Source organism: Triticum aestivum, chromosome 2B (assembly GCF_018294505.1).
Source record: "Triticum aestivum cultivar Chinese Spring chromosome 2B, IWGSC CS RefSeq v2.1, whole genome shotgun sequence".
Taxonomy (NCBI): Eukaryota; Viridiplantae; Streptophyta; class Magnoliopsida; order Poales; family Poaceae; genus Triticum; species Triticum aestivum.
Window position 1 is genome coordinate 10,762,522 of NC_057798.1, and position 23,367 is coordinate 10,785,888.

A 23,367-nucleotide genomic window follows, 5' to 3' on the forward strand; every position below is an offset into this window, starting at 1 on the left:
AGTTCGAGGCCTTCATTTCCTCTCGGCTGGTGCATGGAATTCGATTAAGCAGTCAGTGAGGCTTCCCCGTCCCTTTCCTCCAAACAATGGTGGGTTCATTGTGCCTCACAAGCGTCTCAGGCAGTAGGTGTGGATGGATTACTCGTCAATCCAGTGTCTTCAACAGCAGTGAACCATGATGTTATCTAGCAGAGGAGATCAGATCGCTCCCTCCCCCCGCTCCAGGCTCCCTCGATCGCTCCCATGAGGGCGATCAGGGGGCCAACTCTAGCGCCCCGGCCGCCGCCACCTCCCCACTCTCCTCCACCTCGTCATCCCCAGAGATGTGCGCCGGCTAAGCCCGGGCCCGTCGGTGATGGGGACGGTGGGGATCTAGGCTGCGGCCCCGTGGTCCGAAGGAACCGGCGGCACGAGATCGCCCTTCGGTCTTCTTCTTTCTTGGCGGTTCAGCGCTGCTCCGGCTGCGAGTCGGGAAGACATAGTTCCGGTGAAAACCGAATCGATGGCAGGCGATGGTGGCGTTCTGCGTGTAACTACTGTCGACCCACTCATGTTGCTCCGAGGGAAACCCTAGGATCTGGTCTTCCAGATCGGATGATGTCAGTATTGCAGTGTCGTTTTCTCTTTTGGGAGCATCGTTTGTGGAGCAGAGCTGGAAGACAGAGGCAGGAGGTGGAGCGGCTTCGTCTTGCACGGAGCTTTCTGTGAAGATGTCAAGTCATGCCTGACCGACAGATGCTACGCCGTGTCATTCCTGGTTGGCAGGTGTTACACATGACAGATCTACCAGAATCTTCGCGTCTAGACGGACGAGCGCGGGGCGGTGGCACCATTGGGCGCCGTCGTGGCGTCGACAGATGGACGGACTGTCAAGGATGATGCAGATCTCTCTCCTGAAGATAGGTCAGCGGTTTGATGATGATGGCGGAAAACGTGTTCATGTGATGTACGCTTTAGGTCTGCTACACCAGCTGTGGGTTCCGATACGTTATGTGGATGGATCGGCGACGGCACCGGTTTTAGATATGAGGAGTGAGAGCACTCCACATTATCGAGTTTTGTAGGTGTGAGTGGTGGCTTCGGGTGGCTAAATGTATTTTTTTGTTAGACCTATATCGAATAATAAATAAAGATGGCCACATGCATCAATTGATGCAGAGGCCGGGAGTCTTAACCTTCTTTAAAGAAAATGATGTTATCTAGCACTCTTCTTTTAGATTTTAGTTAGACGATGAAAAGCGTATGGAGAATCGGAGATGCATTGACCTTCACTTGTGAGGAGCCGGTTTTGCTGAGGCCGTTCAAGCCCGTACATATATACATATTACCTTACTAGCTTTTAGTTTACAGTACAACGCCTTATGCACTACTACTCCATGTCTTTCCAATGTCTAATTAGTTTCTCTCTGCCCCTCTTAATGCAGGTCCACATATATGTGTGATGGCGCACACGAAACTATTATTTGCACTACGTTGTGGCCGAGGAACGATGCTTCATCAGGTGCGCATTTGTATTTAGTGTTGGAAAGATATCTCTGCTTTGAACTGGTGGAAAAAAATCCATGCCTATGACTATCAGTACGTAATTGTACAACGCCAAGGATCACCCAGTATTCAATTTTTTTACAGGCTGTGTGAAATTCATGATGGGAATGACCGAACCCCTTTATAGTGTCCAATATAACCAAGCATCCAAGAGAAATTTATACAGATGAAAAATACAGAGCACTCATCATGACCTGTTTCTTTAATAACAATACAGAACACATCCATGTAGTATGTAATAATACATGGAAGTAAATTTGTCACATAAGACCATAATCCATGTCATGCATATGCAGTCTATGATCTGAATTTGAATTTTACACATGTCCGTACATGGGGTTCATGTGCATCCACCCACACAAGAAAACATATGAAAACATTTCGAAAAAATCTGGAACTTTGTGGAAATGACCATCAACAAATGTTAGTGAGGCTTGCCAAGTTTGGTGGTCAATTGACATCGTCCAAGGAGAACTGTACAAAAAAATTTACAAACTTTGGACAAACAGTGCACATACATTTTGACTATTTTTGAGTAATTTTGTTTTTTTCTTATAGAGCTCCTTGGATGTCATTTGACCACCAAAGTTTGCAAGCCTCTCTAACCTTTGTTGATGATCATTTCCACAAAGTTTTAGATTTTTCTGAAATGTTTCAGTATGTTTTCTTGCGTGGGTGCATCAAGGGTGGGTGTAGAAAAATCACTCTCTATTTCCTTATATGTAAGATTCTTTGCTATGTTGTTGAACAAAGGATCTCTTCAAATTGTGGCGTTCTTCAAATACCGAATCTAGAAGATTGTATTGTTTGTTTAATTCTAACTTATTTGTTGTATTTTTGCTTGGTTGAATAAGCGTGTTCGTTATTTCCCAGCTATTTTCACTTACTCAATTAATATGAAGGATATATGAACTGTGAAACATAAGAAGTATCTGAGAATGTTTTCTAATTGTGTTTCCAAGATTCTGATAGATTACACGAGTAACAATTTTATATAAGGTGCATGTCGGTGTCAAAACTGGCGAATCTCGGGTAGGGGGTCCCGAACTGTGCGTCTAGGCGGATGGTAACAGGAGACAAGGGACACGATGTTTTACCAGATTCGGGCCCTCTTGATGGAGGTAAAACACTACGTCCTGCTTGATTAATATTGATGATGTGTGTTACAAGAGTGGATCTACCACGAGATCAAGGAGGCTAACCCTAGAAGCTAGCCTATGGTATGATTGTTGTTCGTCCTATGGACTACAGCCATCCGGTTTATATAGACACCGGAGAGGGCTAGGGTTACACAGAGTCGGTTACAAAGGTAGGAGATCTACATATCCGTATCGCCAAGCTTGCCTTCCACGCCAAGGAAAGTCCCATCCGGACACGGGACGAAGTCTTCAATCTTGTATCTTCATAGTCTTGGAGTCCGGCCGATGATGATAGTTCGGCTATCCGGACACCCCCTAGTCCGGAACTCCCTCAGTAGCCCCTGAACCAGGCTTCAATGACGACGAGTCCGGCGCGCATATTGTCTTCGGCATTGCAAGGAGGGTTCCTCCTCCGAATAATTTATAGAAGATTGTGAACACCAGGATAGTGTCCGGCTCTGCAAAAATAAATTCCACATACCACCGTAGAGAGAATAATATTACACAAGATCAATCTGCTGACGTATTCTGTGGCGTGACGTCACACCACTTCCAAGCCTTTACTTGAATTGTTTTTATTGTTCCACCTCAGCGCGCTTAGCGAGGCGGTTTCCTTGGCACGTCTTGTCAAAGCAGAGATCGTGTTCCCCTTATTCCGGGATTCCCATCAATACGGACATGGGTAACCCAACCGCGCCATTGATTGTGACGCTTGGGAGATAAGCGAGTTTTACCAGGCCGGTGGGGACACGTGTTTGTGTCCGCCCATATAAGGGGATAAGAATCCAACCCTTTTACCTGCGCCTTCTTCCTCCTTGGCTTATCCATCTCCGCGAACTCGAGCTCCAGCGCCCAAAGTCCGCACTTCTCACCTCAACCTTCTCCAACTATGTCCGGAGCGGGAGGCAAGTGGATGGCCTCCTCCGTCACGGAGGGGCAGATCCAGAAGCTGCGCGACGCCGGATACTTGTCCAGCGACATCGCGCACCGGCTCCCCGACGAGGGAGAGCTCATCCCCACCCCCAGGCCCCATGAGAGGGTAGTGTTTCTTCCCCATTTCCTCCGCAGACTGGGCTTCCCACTTCATCCCTTCGTCCGGGGGCTCATGTTCTACTACGGCCTTGATTTCCATGATCTGGCCCCGAATTTCGTCCTCAACATCTCGGTGTTTATCGTCGTGTGCGAGGCCTTCCTCTGCATCCAGCCCCACTTCGGCTTGTGGCTCAAGACCTTCAGTGTCAAGCCGAAGGTTGTGAAGGGCAGCCAAGCGGAGTGCGGAGGCGCCATGGTGGGCAGGATGTCCCACGTTACGTGGCTGGAGGGTACTTTCGTGGAAACCATCAAGCGGTGGCAATCGGGGTGGTTCTACATCACCGAGCCGCGTGACGCCGATTGGGCAGCGGCCCCCGAATTCAGATCCGGCATCCCTACATGGCTCACCTCCTGGAAAGAGAGTGGCCTGATCTGGGGGAATTCGGAGGAGCTAACCGGACTACAAGCCTGTATCCAGAAGCTAGTGGACAAGAAGGTCAAGCTTGTCAACGTAGTGCAGGTCATGCTCATCCGCCGGATTCTCCCGTGCCAACGACGGGGTTTCAACATGTGGGAGTTCGATCCGGCGCAGCACCAGACCCTGAGCGGGCTCTTCGACACTACGTACGAAGATGTCTGGAAGGTGCTGTTCAAGGGCGCTGAAGCTCCCGCATCCGCTATCGAAGATCGCGGATTCCGCTTGCAGCATCCGGCTGACGAGGTAAGTGATTTTGCCACTTGTTTTCCATAGTTTGACTCTATGCGGGATCTAAACTCCCTTTACCTTTGACAGGACTGGCTGGCGAAGGCCAAACGGACTATCTGTCCGGCCCCATTGCCAGAGGACCCAGCGGACGCCCGCCTAACGGGGCTGCTGGCTTTGGCACCCCACGTGGTGCCGGAGAAGAAGGCCAAGAAGAAGGCCGCGGGGACTCGGAAGAGTTCCCGTTTTCAGGTGCTATCGGATGATGAATCCGAGGCCGACTCCTCCCACCAAGGCGAGGAGGAGAAGAAGAAAGCCTCTCCCCCAGCGGGGGGAGGGAAGAAAAGGAAGGCCTCCCCAACAAGGGAGGCCGAAGGGTCCAAGAAGGGAAAAACTCTTCCCCCGGACTGCTCCGCCAACGCCAGTGACGATGACGAGGACTGGCCTCCAAGGGCCAAGCCCCTGGCGAGATCGTAAGTATCCGGACTCCCGAATAACTTCAAGGTTTTTTCTTTTCGCCACATAATGTCTTTCTAATGCCGCATACAACCCTGCAGTCCGCCCAAGGATGATCTTCCCGTTTCGTCGAGCGGGTCCTTGGGTGCGTCGGATATGGATTCCCTTCCGACTGCCTCCACCCCCCGTGCCGCGAACGACGCCGAGGTGGGATCCCATGAAGGGACCTACCAGGAGGAGGAGGCCCCGGAGGTGTCACAGGACAACCTCCCAGACTTTGCACCGGACTCAGCCCCGGAGGCCACAGTGGCTCCGGAGTCCGGCGGGCAACCCCTTCGTAAGAAGGGCAAGACCGCGACACCGGCTGCCTCTGTCCAACCGGAGGTGCCGGATAATTTGCTGGAGGCGCTCAACGGCGCCTCCATCAAAGAGGAACACCACACTGTTATGAGTGCGGTGATTCAGAAGGTTCAGCTTGCCAAGAGCGGGCTGACCGAAGCCTGCAGCAGCCTTCTAACAGGCTTTGAGGTAAGAATTTCAATATATGTAAAATGGTACCGCATAGATAGTAGACCCTGATGCTCGGAAGAAAAGCCGGACTAAGGATCTTTAGAAAGATAAACGCAGGAGTCATAAAAAATATGTCAATATGGGATTGCAGGCTATGCTACTGACCTTCGCCGCACTGACTGCGGAGGTCAATACTTTGAAGGAAAACCTCGAGCGGTCCGAGAACAAGCTCGGCCATGCCAAGAAGCAGCTCGAGGAAAAAGAAGGTGAGTAATACCTTATGAAAATTGTACCTTACAGAAAAGGATTTGGTTGCAAGAAAAATAACAAGGATAACGTGGGTATTGTAGGGGCCACTAACGAGGTGGCGACCCTGAAGGAGGCGGTGGCCACGGCCGAACGCAATGCGGCCGCGGAGCGCACCGAGCGAGAGAAGCAGGAGGCGCGGGTGGCGGAGGTACAGCAAGAGCTCCAGGATCTCGTGAAAAAACATGAGAGCTTGGAGCGTGACTCGAAGACTCGAGAGTCTGAGCTTGCAACGGCTCTTGAGAGTGCCAAAGCCGCTAAGGCCGAAGCCTACAAGGCCCTCCAGGAGATTGAGGCGGTGAAGAAAATAGCAGCGGGTAAGGCATTTTTCATGCAAAGTAAGCATGTGAGTGTTAATTACCTGTTGCTTACCCGAATTCGGAGCTCTCCAGGAGCGTTCGCAGATCTTCCTCGCAGCGTGTCCGATGCTGCCGCATTCTACCGGGCCGAGGAGGGGAGCTCGACGGAGAAGGTCTTCTGGTCTCAGTATGTTGAGGCCGGACATCCGGTGCCCCTTAGCGACCAGCTGAAGCAGCTGGTCGAGCTCCACAAGGCGGCCGAACAGGCCATGAAGGGCCTCATAGTTCGGCTGTGGCCTAAGGAGGCCATGCCTGAGAGCTACTTCGGCCTGGTGCGGCGGCTGGTGGATGCGTGCGCGTGGGTTGAAGTCATCAAGCATTCCGCTTGTATTGAGGGTGCCCGTCGGGCCCTTGCCCGCGCAAAGGTGCACTGGGGCAAGATGGATGCCCAGAAGCTCGTGACGGACCCGCCACTAGAGGGAAAGGAGCATCGCACACCCGAGATGTATTATAAGAGTGTGCTGAAGGGCGCCCGCTCTATTGCGGGTGAGTGCTCCAAAGATGTAATATTTGAGTAGACTCGCATTTTGTTATCCTGTGCGCTGAAAACTTAGTTCATATGCGCTAAGCAACGCTTGTTAATTTAAACTATTACCTTCTGTGCGGCTGTTTATCAAATCTGAGAGATGGCAAGTCGTCGGCTTCAGCCCCCATGCCATGAGTGCTGGGGTGTTCGGGATAAACTCGAGCGCTCTTGTTCCCATTTTTGGGTCCATCTAGGGAGGCGCTCAACACAGCGAACAAGGCAACCGGACTTATAATGCTTGAACACTCTCACTTAGCCATAGAATTCTATAATTTTAAATTTCGGCGAAGCCCCTAGTCTTCGGAGGGCCGAATTTGGGGCGCTATCCACGCCTTGGCCGGACAGTATCCGGCTCCTCGCTCTAAGCGGCATAAGTCTTTAAGGACTCGCAAAAAACCTCTCGAACAGCGACCGGCTCTCGCCTCATCATGACAGTCAGTTTTAGCTTTCTCCACTGAGGCGTTAACCCAGCTCAACTGGGGCGCAATCGCAGTGGTTCTTCCAGTGCTACCTTAGCCGATATAACGGAACGTAAGGTACCAAAACATGGGAGCCGGGCAAACCCAACTATTGACCCAAGACATGATTCGGAGCCGATGCATATAGTGCTGTAAGTTCGGGGTGCCGCACTTGTGAAAGTTTTCGGACTCATCACACCATAATGCGGGAAACATAAGCCCTTGGTGTATATTAGCCGTACCAAAGTGTACTGGTGCAACATGCCGTGAATGAACATATGTATGGAAAAGAAATGCAATTATAAGCAAAAAGGTGCTGCATTGTTTTATTCAATAAGTGCTGCTACGAATGCAGAACGATACAAATAGTGCGATAAGCAAGGTATGGGACTGTTAAACATGTCCCCCTCCAGGGGTAGGCTGCAGATTGGTGTATAAAAATGCTCGTAATGGAGACCACCTGTATATTCGTTGTAGACTTTATCCTTCCCTGGCTGTTGCATCGTGAGTTCAGCAGGTCTGCTGCCGGACAGGGCCTCTGACAAACAGAGTCCTGTGGGTAAAAATAAAAGGTAAAAAGAAAAGAAAAAAGAACGACACACTTGAGAGCCCCTGGTGTGGTTGAGCCGCAGACTGGGTTTATCGTGGCCGTGCCCCTCTCCCCATGCCCATGGTATCTTCAGAGCGTAATGGTGTATGCGAAGGACCTGCTTTGACGTTTCGCAGGAGCTGGGGTTGGGGCCGCACTGCTACGCGTGCTCGGAACGTGCCAGGTGGTCTTGTTGTAAGTTACTCAGGGAGCGCTTAGCTGTGTCCGCCCGCTTAACGGCCGGACTCGAGAATTGCCTTAAGAGGCTGCATTGCACTTCTGCCGCGAGAGCCGCTGTATGTTCCTCCGTGTGGAGAGAACGTTCAGTGTTTCCATTGACCGTGATGACTCCTCGAGGGCCTGGCATCTTGAGCTTGAGGTATACGTAGTGCGGCACCGCGTTGAACTTTGCAAACGCGGTACGTCCGAGCAAGGCATGATAGCCGGTGCGGAACGGGACTATATCAAAGATTAACTCCTCGCTTCGGAAGTTATCCGGGGATCCGAAGACCACTTCCAGTGTAATTGAGCCTGTACAATTGGCTTCTACACCTGGTATGACGCCTTTGAAGGTCGTTTTCGTAGGTTTAATCCTTGAGGGGTCTATGCCCATTTTGCGCACTATATCCTGGTAAAGAAGGTTCAGGCTGCTGCCGCCGTCCATCAGGACTCTGGTTAGGTGAAATCCATCGACGATTGGGTCTAAGACCAGTGCGGCGAATCCGCTGTGGCGGATGCTGGTGGGGTGGTCCCTTCGGTCAAAAGTAATCGGGCAGGAGGACCATGGATTGAACTTCGGGGCAACTGGCTCCATCGCGTAGACATCCCTGAGTGCACGCTTCCACTCCCTTTTGGGTATGTGCGTTGCGTATATCATGTTCACCGTCCGCACCTGTGGGGGGAAACCCTTCTGTCCTCTATTATTCGGCGGTTGGGTCTCGTCCTCGTCATCGCTATGCAGCCCCTTGTCATTGGTTTCGGCAATTAACTTGCCTTCCTGCTTGAATACCCAACAGTCCCTGTTGGTATGGTTAGCTGGCTTTTCGGGGGTGCCGTGTATTTGGCACAAGCGGTCGAGTATTCGGTCCAAATTGGACGGACCCAGAGTAGTTCGTTTGAATGCCTTTTTCCGCTGACCGGGTTTAGAGCCTCTGAATCCGGCATTGACTGCCGTATCCTCACTATTGTCGCTGTTAATGCGGCATTTGTTTTTGTTACGACGCTGCCTGCCATTTCGGTCCTTGAAATCCGGACTGCCAGAATTTTTGCTGAGGTTGTTGCTGCGTGCTAGCCAGCTGTCCTCACCCGCGCAGAAGCGGGTCATGAGTGATGTGAGGGCTGCCATGGATTTCGGCTTTTCCTGTCCCTGGTGCCGGGCAAGCCACTCGTCGCGGATGTTATGCTTGAAGGCCGAGAGGGCCTCCGCATCCGGACAGTCGACGATTTGATTTTTCTTGGTTAGGAACCGTGTCCAGAATTGTCTGGCCGATTCGTCTGGCTGCTGAATTATGTGGCTTAGGTCATCAGCGTCTGGTGGTCGCACATAAGTGCCCTGGAAGTTATCGAGGAATGCGGCTTCTAGGTCCTCCCAAGTCCCAATTGACTCTGCTGGCAAGCTGTTGAGCCAATGCCGGGCTGGTCCTTTAAGCTTGAGGGGGACGTATTTGATGGCGTGAAGATCGTCACCGCGGGCCAGGTGGATGTGAAGGAGATAGTCTTCGATCCAAACCGCGGGGTCTGTTATGCCATCATAGGATTCAATATTGACGGGTTTAAACCCTTCGGGGATTTGATGATCCATTACTTCATCTGTGAAGCATAGTGGGTGTGCGGCGCCTTTGTACTGGGCGATATCACGACGGAGCTCAAGGGAGCTTGGTCTATTTTGTTCGGCCCGGCCGGACTTACTATGTCTGGCGTGAGGGTTGTCGTCACGTATCGTGGGATGCCCACGCGATCCATAGATCGATCTTGATTGTCTTGCCATATCCTCCAATATATCTCGCAAGTCCGGAGTGTTCCCCTGTGGCCGTGTGCTTTTCGAGCGATGCCGGGGTACGGGTCTAGTAAAGGGCCTAGAGGCCTCTCTGTCGCGACCATGGGGTGGTCGGTCAGCCGTATTGTCTCCTGGTGATGCAGGTTCGTAAGCCTCCTCCTCTAATCGGGGGAGCAGCTTGCGTTTAAGGTAGCTTTTGGAGGGGCGTTCGAGCTCATGCTCTTCGGCCGCGAGGACTTCAGTCCATCTGTCGGCTAGCAGGTCCTGATCAACTCTAAGTTGTTGCTGCTTTTTCTTGAGGCTGTTCGCCGTGGCCATAAGCCTGCATTTAAAACGCTCTTGTTCGACGGGATCCTCAGGCACGATGAATTCGTCATCGTCGAGGCTCGCTTCGTCTCCGGAGGGAGGCGTATAATCCTCTGCCTCTTCTTCTGCCGCTCCTTCATAAGGGCTAGCGTCTCCGTCCTCCTGCGCTGCATCTTGCTGGAGTGGGTTGTCTTCGGCATTGTCCGGTGTATTATTGTCTACGGTGCCGGAGTCTTCATTCTTGCTGTGGCGGGATTTAGAGTGGCGCCGCTGACGCCGGCACTTGGGCTGCTTTTTGGAGGGGTCATCCTCCTCTGTTCCTTCGCCATTCCCATCTTTTGGGATATCCACCATGTATATGTCATATGATGAGGTGGCTGTCCAGTGCCCCGTAGGCGCTGGTTCTTGGTCGTCTCCGGCATCGTCGTCCATACCGTCGATGTCCTCGGAGTCGTAGTCTAGCATGTCGGTTAAATCGTCGACAGCGGCTACCAAGTGGATGGTGGGTGGGCTTTGAATTTCTTCGTCGTCCACATCCCAACCGTCCTGACGGCAGTCCGGCCAGGGCTCTCCTGATAATGAGAGATATTTTAGCGAACTCAAGATGTCGCCGAAAGGTGAGTGTTGAAAGATGTCCGCTACGGGGAACTCCATGATCGGCGCCCAATCAGATTCGATCGGGGCGGGCGCTGGAGGTTCGGAGTCCGGCGAGGAGTCCGGCACCTCGGAGTCACGAGCTTTATGAGGGACAAAGTCAGTGTTCGGCTCTATCGCCGTAGAGGTTGCAGCCCCCGAGGCGGTGTCTAGGCATCCGTCCTCGATCTGCGGAGCTGGCTCCGAATTGAAGATCGTAGCGGTTTCGAGTGCGGCCTCCAAGGTACTGTCCGGCTGCAGAGCTAAATCATGCTCGCCGCGACAGTGCGGCACGCTCGGCTGTGGCTCGAATCCATCGAGGATCAAGTCCCCGCGGATGTCAGCCGTGAAGTTGAAACTTCCAAATCTGACCTGACGGCCAGGGGCGTAGCTTTCGATCTGCTCCAGTTGGCCAAGCGAATTGGCCCGCAGTGCAAAGCCACCGAATACGAAGATCTGTCCGGGGAGAAAGGTCTCACCCTGGACTGCGTCGTTGATGATGGTCGAAGAAGCCATCGAGCCTATCGGTGACGACACAGAGGAACTCTCAATGAAAGCACCAATATCGGTGTCAAAACCGACGGATCTCGGGTAGGGGGTCCCGAACTGTGCGTCTAGGCGGATGGTAACAGGAGACAAGGGACACGATGTTTTACCCAGGTTCGGTCCCTCTTGATGGAGGTAAAACCCTACGTCCTGCTTGATTAATATTGATGATGTGTGTTACAAGAGTGGATCTACCACGAGATCAAGGAGGCTAAACCCTAGAAGCTAGCCTATGGTATGATTGTTGTTCGTCCTATGGACTACAGCCATCCGGTTTATATAGACACCGGAGAGGGCTAGGGTTACACAGAGTCGGTTACAAAGGTAGGAGATCTACATATCCGTATCGCCAAGCTTGCCTTCCACGCCAAGGAAAGTTCCATCCGGACACGGGACGAAGTCTTCAATTTTGTATCTTCATAGTCTTGGAGTCCGGCCGATGATGATATTTCGGCTATCCGGACACCCCCTAGTCCGGAATTCCCTCAGTGCACATAAGATTTTTTTAAGCACACAATAGGTAATATTATTTATGAAATACATTTCATAAAGGAATATCATTGGTAACTGTGCTAATATATATAAATAGTCACATGTATTACAGTTCATGATTATACGCATATGAGTAGGTACAAATGCCAATGCCCCGATCGAAGGCGCTGGTGCCAGGTCCATGATACAGATCGGTCGATTCTAGGGGGCTGCCAGACGAACCGATTTCTCCCGACTAGAGAGCGGCGATGCTTAGACGAGGCCCTAGCAGTGGTGCCGGCGGGCGCAGTTGCTTCCAATCCGATCCCATCGGCTGATTATCCTGATGCCGACAAGAGCAACAGGTACACGCTCACCCTGACGCGTGGTGCCATTCGTTTCGATCGGGATTCCGCAAGACAAGAAGACATGATTCAGGAACACACCCACGCCCCTATTGTGCTTTAATTTCCAAGAGCAAGGTTCCTTTTTCAATTCATGTTCTTGTATTTGAATGATAGTCATGTATTCATTACATGAAAATGATCTCTTGGAGAAGTCCCAATTTCTTACAAGCCTGGTCTAATCCGTTCATCGGTGCAGAATCACACTCTCATCGTCCCTGTAAGGGTCCTACCAATCTAAACTAAGCAAAATTTATGTTGCAAGATCAGTAATCTTGAACTCGGATATGTAGCCCGTTAGGAGCTTCCACCCGGGGGAATTTCAATATGGTGTTCTTGCCTTCCTCCTCCCATCTGCAACATCAAGATCGAGTGACAAAAATTTGTTGTTAGTAAATAATAATGCTGAAGTTGTTCTCTTAGGAACTGAGTGTGGAGTAAGAAAAGGAACATACTTGTATCGAGTCACAAAATAGTTTAGGAAAGTTGCAATCTCAGCCGTGCCCATCTCCTTCCCGGGGCACATCCGGCCGCCTCAACCGAACAACATGAAGTGTGGGTGTGATTTCATGTTCTTCTCCTGTATATTTTTAGTAGGTGTAGCACAAGATTAGAACTTCCTATGTTGTGGTGGTATGTTTGAGTAGGTTTGAGTAGGTAGTAAAGATCATAATTGTCTGCTCTTTTGCTTACCAGCCATGTCCATGGGTTGAAGGACATCGGGTCAGGGTACATGAACGAATCGTAGTTTATTTCCCTTGTGTAAACATAGATTCTCCAGCCTTTTGTAAACAATTGGTGAATCGTGGGTAAATGACACCCTAGTCGCATTAGAACATACTTAATATTTACATAGAAAATGCAGAAATGGCAGGATAATTTGCAAGCATAACTCACCATTAATTTCTACATTCTGAGTAGTTTTTCTCAGCAGCCCATTCACGACTGTGGCTAATCTTAGCGTCTCAAATATGACCTGCAAGGTAAAAGTATCCATGGGTACATGATGATCATACTAATAGTAAGTTCGTGCTCTCGCTTCATTATTGTGTGTGTTTGATCTCCTACATACAGCTCGAGTGAAGACCATGGACTTGAAATCCTCGTAGTTGATAGCCTCCTCCGGCGATTTTCCCTTCCTAATATCAAGATGCTCTCTCTACATTCAGAAGTGAAAAGACAATCACTAAACTCTAGAAGCACATGATCTTTTCTTTGAAATCAAAATTGTTTTTTGCTCGCAAAAACAATATTGATTTGTTTTCAGAGTATGTGTACATACCCTTAGTTCTTGGAGAGCCTGTGGATGGTCGGACAAGTACTTGACAGCCATCATTGAGGTCATCGACATGGTCTCATACCCGTCGTAAATAATGGTGATGATCAAGTCAATGATCTGCTCATCACTGAGCTTTTCCCGGGTCCCATCATCGCCACTTCTCAATAGAGCCTCCAACATGTCACCGTGAGCTTGAATAGAGGAGCTCCGCTCCGCGATCATCTTCTCTAGCATGGACACGAACTTCTTCCTCGCCTGCAAGCCCTGGTAATACCTGGTCCCTGGAAGGTTGATGGGCAAGGAGATGGTGCCGAGCGCAAGGGTATAGAGCTCTGTATTGAGGACATCAGAGAGCGGGCCCGCGGTGATGCCGGCGATTTGCCTGAGCATAGATAGCGAGGTCATCTAAAAGGGAAAGTCAGTCAGCAACGATATAAGCAGATGCGATTCTGTGATATATTATTGCCACGCCCATGCAAGGAGATGCTTCTAGGAAACTCCGCAACAACCACAAAAGCGGCAAATGGGAATGACGGTGTCCCGAAATGTGTTACTCTGTTTTTAGTAAGGAGATAGTAGTATAAAACGTTGCAACAACCACTTTGGATTCCCCCCCTTTAGTGAGTTACAACTTTGAGTGTGTACCAATTTTTGATGTGTCCCTAAATGTGATATATCAAAATATTGTGATAGTTCTGAGGTCGGTTACCCATAGTTCTGAGGTCCTGTGTTTCCGCTCAGCCTGGCTACGAGGCGTTTTCTGCATCCATCGGGCCTGGCCCAGTTAGGCATGCAGGGTATCAAACGTCCAGTGTTTGCATGATGGGTGCGAGCCAGATGCGATACTAACTGACCCAGTGGAGGACCTAGAAATAAAATGGAGGGTGTGCACGGTTCAAAAAATTTGAATTCTATTTTCGTTGGTTTAGATGGGCCTTAAAATTTAGCTAATTATTACATGGTAAAAACATTTTTTGAAATTCTGGGTGTGCCATGGCACACCTGGCACACCCCTAGGTACGCCACTGGACTAACGTCCTTGGTCTTTGCCTGGATATCGACGACGGAGCCGGACCATCCATCGAGGTGGGAGCGCATGAAGGCATCCATCCTGGGGAGGAGGCTGGTGCGGAGCGCGGTGGGGTGCACGAGGCCGAGCATGGCACCGCAGATGAACCGGTGCAGTGGGCCATGCAAGGCACCGATGTTGTTGGGGCCGAGAATGTCGAGCATGGATTGCGGATAGCCCGGAACCAGGCCGCTGGACTCGCCCTGGAGCAGCATGCGGCGGTTGAGCTCGGGGTCCATGCACACCACTGTGGGGCACCCTAGGACGTGCGTCCGAAAAATCCTCCCGTATCTGCAGCAGCGCACGGATTAATTCCTCGTAGTACTTTCAAAGAAGACTTATATGATATAGAGTATTATATTCTTTCATTTCTTAATATTACTTTCGTCCCAAAAACAATGTCTTATATTTATTTAGATACGAATGAATCTAGCACTAAAACATGTCTAGATACATCCATCCGTATCTAGACAAATGTAAACCTAGCTTTTTGAGACGAAGGAAATGGCAAGCTAAGAAAAAAGTTTGGGACGCGGCGATTTGGAGCCCGAGCTCAGCTGCTCTCATAATCTGCCTCGTTCATTTCGGTCTTGGGATGTGAACAAATCCAGCTGGCGCGACAGATACGGGCGAGGAGAAATAGAAGAAATCAGGACATACGGTAGGAAACAGTGCGCTACAGGGGAGGCGGTGGGGCGCGTCCCGACGACCGTTTCGCTGGATGGGTCTGGGCCGTGGACCAGGACGACGGCTTTCCTTCTAGGCCGTGGACCAGGAAGTGGACTTTAATATCTAGGCCGTGGACCAGGACATTAGGCTGGTTATTCTGGGCCAATGACTCAGATAGTGGGTCCGTGTGGCCGGTGGGCATTTACGCCGCATGAGTCTGTGGTCGGTCGACGCGTCCTCCCCTCGTGCGGCAAGATATGGGGAAAAAAGCTAGATTTGTCCTCCATTACCACTTGGTTCATCCTACAGTGCCCCCCTCGCCGCCGCGGTACCCAAGAGTCTCGTCGCCGAAAAAGGTGGAGAGTCGGACGGGAGGCCGGCGGACCGGGTTGTGTAAGGGACTGTGCTCCGGCTACGGCTAAAGTAGGGAGAGGGTATGGAGTTTCTACTCGACGCCGTTGACAGGTTGGTTCCCGGCGAGATCTAAGCAAAAATTGTTGTTCTTCGTAAGCGCCGGCGGCGTGGCTAGATCTTATATTCCTAATCCTTTTGCGGGCGTCTGGCCTTTGGTATTTGCAGGTTCCCGATGCGTGAGGAATTTGCGGACAGCCTAGACAACCCAGATCCAGTTCAACTACTTTATTTGCTGGAGAGGGGGAATGCAACTAAGGATATGGGTGAGGTCAATGGCGTCACTGAGCAGGCTCAGGTGGAGGACGTGGGAGCAGCAGCTGCAACCCAGCAAGGTGGCCATGGTTTGCTCAATCAACAGACAGGGTGAATCCACAAGCCCCCGATTGGACGAAAAGGTGAAAAGTGCACTTTGTTGTTTGCAACTAGCACTGGAAATTGCTGTTAAATTCGTATCCTGCATACATTTGTCTGTGCAAAAAGTGATTCAGAAAGTTCGTCTGCTATGGTTTCGAAATATTTGCGAGGGGAATGATTTATGAAGTCATTTCCCAAAAATCGTGATTCTGCAGTAGCCTTCGAGTGTGGATTAAAGAAGACAAGCATTGTTATTACATTCCCGACAATTTACTTAAAACAAATATGAAAACTGAATGTATATATTGGAATTACAGGGGCCGCTGGCTATAGTGGTGGGTTATTAGAACAACCCCAGTGTCCTGTGTTTACTTGTATGCTATAGGACTGGCAACAAAATCCAACTGTAATCATTTCAAAGAAAAAGGAGTCGGGGAAAATCGTTCCGCTCGATTCTGAAAAGAAATGTAGAATCTAACTACATACCCCCCCCCCTTTTGTTTCTTACTATGCAGGCTTCGGCTCGGAAGTGCACCACCTGACCGGGTGCCTTGCCCGTCGAGGATGAGCGCATTAGAAATTTCAATACGCAAGTATGCAGAGCAACCTGATAAGAGCGTCGTGAAACCTGAGCTGGGACTTAGTTTTGATTCGTTGGGTGAGGCATATGATTTCTATAACCTGTACTCATGGGAAGTGGGGTTCGGGATAGGATATGGAAAAAGCAGGCTCAACGCCGAGAGGACAAAAACAATGCAGGAAATAGTATGTGGTTGCTCGGTGAGTGCTTGTTTCATACAACAGAATAACTGAAACGAAGTGAATATGTGACATTTTATTCAGTTGATTCGCTGAATTGTAAAACTTCATTTAGAAGCAAACTCGTGTACTTACGTGTCTGCTTCACAGCCTGCAGGGAAAACTCGAGACTGAAAACAGTCGGTCCTGTAGATGTGAGTGCCCAGCTCATCAGGCTCCTACGTGCTTCCGACAACAGCTGGTGCATCACAGATCATCGGGCAAGTCATAACCATTCCATGTCGCTAACAATGGGAGAGAAAGTGCACTGGCCATATCATAAGCACATAGATGTTTACACCAAAGACTTGATAAAGCAACTGAGGGAAAACAATGTAAATCTTGGGAAAGTATACAACATCATTGGGAGCTTTTTTGGTTCAGTGGAAAAGGTCCCCTTCACGAAGAGGACACTAAGGAATATCTGTGGCCAGATTAGCCGTGAACAAGCTGAAGACGACGTTCAGAAGACACTTCAAGCGTTTGCTGACATCTGAGCAAATGACCCTGGGTTCTCCTATGTGGTGTTGGCCGAGAAAGACAGCAAAGTTAAGAACCTGATGTGGGCTAACGGCAACAGCAGGATGCAATAAAGATTCTTTGGCGACGTTGTGACTTTTGACACTACCTACAGGACAAACTTATATGATATGCCGTTTGGGCTATTTGTCGGAGTGAACAACCACTACCAGAGTATTATCTTTGCCGGGGTGTTGATGCGTGACGAGCAGGAAGAGAGCTTTGAATGGGTGTTCGACGAATTTGTACGTATGATGGGTGGACCTCCGCCAAAAACAATATTTACAGATGAGAGGGTTCAGCAAAACAGAAAAAAAGATACTATTCGATCTGTCTTGATAATTTATCTTCATTATCGACGGACTTATTAGAGTTTGGAATGCTTCTCTTGCTTGTGCAGACCAGTGCAGGGCCATGGAGGTTGCAATCAAGAACACATATCCTGACACGGTGCACCGTTGGTGCAAATGGCACGTTCTGAAGAAAGCAAAGGAGACACTAGGGCCCTTGTACACGAAGAAGAGCGATTTTCAAGCTGAATTCCACAAAGTTGTTAACCATATGCTGACTGAGGAGGAATTTGAAACAGCGTGGGAGGCGCTGCTAGATAAGTACAGCTTGAGGAGCCATAGCTACATGACCCAAATATATGAGACTAGGCGGAAGTGGGAAAAACCTTATTTCAGAGGAGTGTTCTACGCAAAAATGATAAGCACGCAAAGGAGTGAGAGTGCAAACCACATGTTGAAGTCTTACATGCCACCAGCAAGCCCAATGCACGTGTTTGTCAGGAAATACATGAAGCTACAGTTTGACCGCGAGGGCGACGAAAGCTACGAGGAAAAGAGGACGATGATAGTGAGTGCACTCTTACCATGAGTCAGTAGTAGTTCTGGCTGTACCAGAAGCATCTGGCAATAGATGTAACTGATCAACCGATTTGATTTAATTTCCATTCTTCGTTTTGTTTTACTTGCAAGGCGGTGCGGTGAGGTAGACTAATCTCGCAATAGAGCGACATGCCAACAAGGTGTACACCAGGAACATGTTTGAGGAATTCCGGCGTTTACTCATGGAAGGAACTGCATACAATGTTACAGAGGTGGAAAGGATGAGGAAATACAGGACCACCCACAATAATGCAGCAAAAAGGGAAAAGTGGAGTAGGGTCGAGTTCGAGGTGACCATCAACAAAGACAGATCGATATTCAATTGCGAGTGCGGGCAGTTTGATCACACAGGGATGCTTTGCAGCCATGTGTTGAGGGTAAGAATTCGACATAGATCGCATGCTACGAGAAAATAATGAAACTCATTAGCTGCAAACGCACTTGTTGATTCTGTTGTTCTTGGCGTGCAGGTTATGGAAATTCTTCACCTTGAAGACATTCCAAAACACCATATCCTAAAACGTTGGACCAGAGATGCAAGGGATATACTCCCCGATCACCTGGTGCAATACCAAAAGGACAATTCACAAAATTTGTCATTTACGTTTAGGCATGCGACGCTGTACTTCAAAGCCATGGAAGTTGTGAGGATGGGGGTGAAGGAAATATGCCCTAGAGGCAATAATAAAGTTATTATTTATTTCCTCATATCATGATAAATGTTTATTATTCATGCTAGAATTGTATTAACCGGAAACATGATACATGTGTGAATACATAAGACAAACATATAGTCACTAGTATGCCTCTACTTGACTAGCTCATTAATCAAAGATGGTTATGTTTCCTAACCATAGACATGTGTTGTCATTTGATTAATGGGATCACATCATTAGGAGAATGATGTGATTGACATGACCCATTCCGTTAGCCTAGCACTTGATCGTTTAGTATATTGCTATTGCTTTCTTCATGACTTATACATGTTCCTGTAACTATGAGATTATGCAACTCCCGTTTACCGGAGGAACACTTTGGGTACTACCAAACGTCACAACGTAACTGGGTGATTATAAAGGAGTACTACAGGTGTCTCCGAAGGTACATGTTGAGTTGGCGTATTTTGAGATTAGGTTTTGTCACTCCGATTGTCGGAGAGGTATCTCTGGGCCCTCTCGGTAATGCACATCACTATAAGCCTTGCAAGCAATGTGACCAATGAGTTGGTTACGGGATGATGCATTACGTAACGAGTAAAGAGACTTGCCGGTAACGAGATTGAACTAGGTATTGGATACCGACGATCAAATCTCGGGCAAGTAACATACCGATGACAAAGGGAACAACGTATGTTGTTATGCGGTTTGACCGATAAAGATCTTCGTAGAATATGTAGGAACCAATATGGGCATCCAGGTTCCGCTATTGGTTATTGACCGAGAATAGTTCTAGGTCATGTCTACATAGTTCTCGAACCCGTAGGGTCCGCACGCTTAATGTTACGATGACAGTTTTATTATGAGTTTATAAGTTTTGATGTACCAAAGTTTGTTCGGAGTCCCGGATGTGATCACGGACATGACGAGGAGTCTCGAAATGGTCGAGAAATAAAGATTGATATATTGGACGAATATATTCGGACAACGAAAGTGTTCCGGACGTTTTCGGAGAAAACCGGAGTGCCGTAGGGTTACCGAAACCCCCGGGGGAGAGATAATGGGCCACATGGGCCTTGGTGGAAAGAGAGAGGGGCGGCCAGGGTGGGCCGCGCGCCCCCTCTCCCTCTGGCCCGAATTGGACTAGGAGGGGGGGCGGCGCCCCCCTCTTTCCTTCGCCCTCTCCCCCTTCCTTCCTCTCCTAGTAGGAGTAGGAAAGGGGGAGTCCTACTCCTACTAGGAGGAGGACTCCTCCTCCTTGGCGCGCCCACAAGGGCCGGCCGGCCTCCCCCCTTGCTCCTTTATATACGGGGGCATGGGGGCACCCTAGAAAACACAAGTTGATCTACGGATCGTTCCTTAGCCGTGTGCGGTGCCCCCCTCCACCATATTCCACCTCGGTCATATCGTCCCGGAGTTTAGGCGAAGCCCTGCGCCGGTAGAGCATCATCATCGTCACCACGCCGTCGTGCTGACGGAACTCATCCCTGAAGCTTTGCTGGATCGGAGTCCAGGGATCGTCATCGAGCTGAACGTGTGCTGAACTCGGAGGTGCCGTATGTTCGCTACTTGGATCGGTCGGATCGTGAAGACGTACGACTACATCAACCGCGTTGTCATAACGCTTCCGCTTACGGTCTATGAGGGTACGTGGACAACACTCTCCCCTCTCGTTGCTATGCCATCACCATGATCTTGCGTGTACGTAGGAAAATTTTGAAATTACTACGTTCCCCAACAGTGGCATCCGAGCCTAGGTTTTATGCGTTGATGTTATATGCACGAGTAGAACACAAGTGAGTTGTGGGCGATACAAGTCATACTGCTTACCAGCATGTCATACTTTGGTTCGGCGGTATTGTGAGATGAAGCGTCCCGGACCGACATTACGCGTACGCTTACACGAGACTGGTTTCACCGTTACGAGCACTTGTGCTTAAAGGTGGCTGGCGGGTGTCTGTCTCTCTCACTTTAGCTGAATCGAGTGTGGCTACGCCCAGTCCTTGCAAAGGTTAAAACAACACTAACTTGACGAACTATCATTGTGGTTTTGATGCGTAGGTAAGAACGGTTCTTGCTAAGCCCGTAGCAGCCACGTAAAATTTGCAACAACAAAGTAGAGGACGTCTAACTTGTTTTTGCAGGGCATGTTGTGATGTGATATGGTCAAGATGTGATGCTATATTTTATTGTATGAGATGATCATGTTTTGTAACCGAAGTTATCGGCAACTGGCAGGAGCCATATGGTTGTCGCTTTATTGTATGAAATGCAAATGCCCTGTAATTGCTTTACTTTATCACTAAGCGGTAGCGATAGTCGTAGAAGCAATAGATGGCGTAACGACAACGATGCTACGATGGATATCAAGGTGTCGCGCCGGTGATGATGGTGATCATGACGGTTCTTCGAAGATGGAGATCACAAGCACAAGATGATGATGGCCATATCATATCACTTATATTGATTGCATGTGATGTTTATCCTTTATGCATCTTATCTTGCTTTGATTGACGGTAGCATTTTAAGATGATCTCTCACTAATTATCAAGAAGTGTTCTCCCTGAGTATGCACCGTTGCGAAAGTTCTTCGTGCTGAGACACCACGTGATGATCGGGTGTGATAGGCTCTACGTTCAAATAAAATGGGTGCAAAATAGTTGCACACGCGGAATACTCGGGTTAAACTTGACGAGGCTAGCATATACAGATATGGCCTCGGAACACGGAGACCGAAAGGTCGAGCGTGAATCATATAGTAGATATGATCAACATAATGATGTTCACCATTGAAACTACTCCATCTCACGTGATGATCGGACATGGTTTAGTTGATTTGGATCACGTGATCACTTAGATGACTAGAGAGATGTCTGTCTAAGTGGGAGTTCTTAAGTAATATGATTAATTGAACTTAAATTTATCATGAACTTAGTACCTGATAGTATTTTGCTTGTCTATGTTTGTTGTAGATAGATGGCTCGTGCTATTGTTCCGTTGAATTTTAATGCGTTCCTTGAGAAAGCAAAGTTGAAAGATGATGGTAGCAATTACACGGACTGGGTCCGTAACCTGAGGATTATCCTCATTGCTGCACAGAAGAATTACGTCCTGGAAGCACCGCTGGGTGCCAGGCCTGCTGCTGATGCAACTGACGATGTTAAGAACGTATGGCAGAGCAAAGCTGATGACTACTCGATAGTTCAGTGTGCCATGCTTTACGGCTTAGAACCGGGTCTTCAACGACGTTTTGAACGTCATGGGGCATATGAGATGTTCCAGGAGTTGAAGTTAATATTTCAAGCAAATGCCCGGATTGAGAGATATGAAGTCTCCAATAAGTTTTATAGCTGCAAGATGGAAGAGAATAGTTCTGTCAGTGAACACATACTCAAAATGTCTGGGTATAATAATCACTTGATTCAACTGGGAGTTAATCTTCCTGATGATAGTGTCATTGACAGAATTCTCCAATCACTGCCACCAAGCTACAAGAGCTTCATGATGAACTATAATATGCAAGGGATGGACAAGACTATTCCTGAGCTCTTCGCAATGCTAAAAGCCGCGGAGGTAGAAATCAAGAAGGAGCATCAAGTGTTGATGGTTAACAAGACCACCAGTTTCAAGAAAAAGGGCAAAGGGAAGAAGAAGGGGAACTTCAAGAAGAACAGCAAACAAGTTGCTGCTCAAGAGAAGAAACCCAAGTCTGGACCAAAGCCTGAAACTGAGTGCTTCTACTGCAAGCAGACTGGACACTGGAAGCGGAACTGCCCCAAGTATTTGGTGGATAAGAAGGATGGCAAAGTAAACAAAGGTATATGTGATATACATGTTATTCATGTGTACCTTACTAATGCTCGCAGTAGCACCTGGGTATTTGATACTGGTTCTGTTGCTAATATTTGCAACTCGAAACAGGGACTACAGATTAAGCGAAGATTGGCTAAGGACGAGGTGACGATGCGCGTGGGAAATGGTTCCAAAGTCGATGTGATCGCGGTCGGCACGCTACCTCTACATCTATCATCGGGATTAGTTTTAGACCTAAATAATTGTTATTTGGCGCCAGCGTTAAGCATGAACATTCTATCTGGATCTTGTTTGATGCGAGACGGTTATTCATTTAAATCAGAGAATAATGGTTGTTCTATTTATATGAGTAATATCTTTTATGGTCATGCACCCTTGAAGAGTGGTCTATTTTTATTGAATCTCGATAGTAGTGATACACATATTCATAGTGTTGAAACCAAAAGATGCAGAGTTGATAATGATAGTGCAACTTATTTATGGCACTGCCGTTTAGGTCATATCGGTGTAAAGCGCATGAAGAAGCTCCATACCGATGGGCTTTTGGAATCACTTGATTATGAATCACTTGGTACTTGCGAACCGTGCCTTATGGGCAAGATGACTAAAACGCCGTTCTCCGGAACTATGGAGCGAGCAACTGATTTGTTGGAAATCATACATACTGATGTTTGTGGTCCAATGAATGTTGAGGCTCGCGGCGTGTATCGTTATTTTCTCACCTTCACAGATGACTTGAGCAGATATGGGTATATCTACTTGATGAAACACAAGTCTGAAACATTTGAAAAGTTCAAAGAATTTCATAGTGAAGTGGAAAATCATCGTAACAAGAAAATAAAGTTTCTACGATCTGATCGTGGAGGAGAATATTTGAGTTACGAGTTTGGTTTACATTTGAAACAATGCGGAATAGTTTCGCAACTC

The 23,367-nt window shown here is 48.7% G+C and overlaps 1 pseudogene; it reads right to left on the bottom strand.

Annotated features, from left to right (window-relative positions):
• Positions 1-12,245: 12,245 nt before the first annotated feature.
• The window catches only part of LOC123039917 (cytochrome P450 85A1-like), an 84,633-nt pseudogene continuing 73,511 nt past the window's right edge, over positions 12,246-23,367 (bottom strand).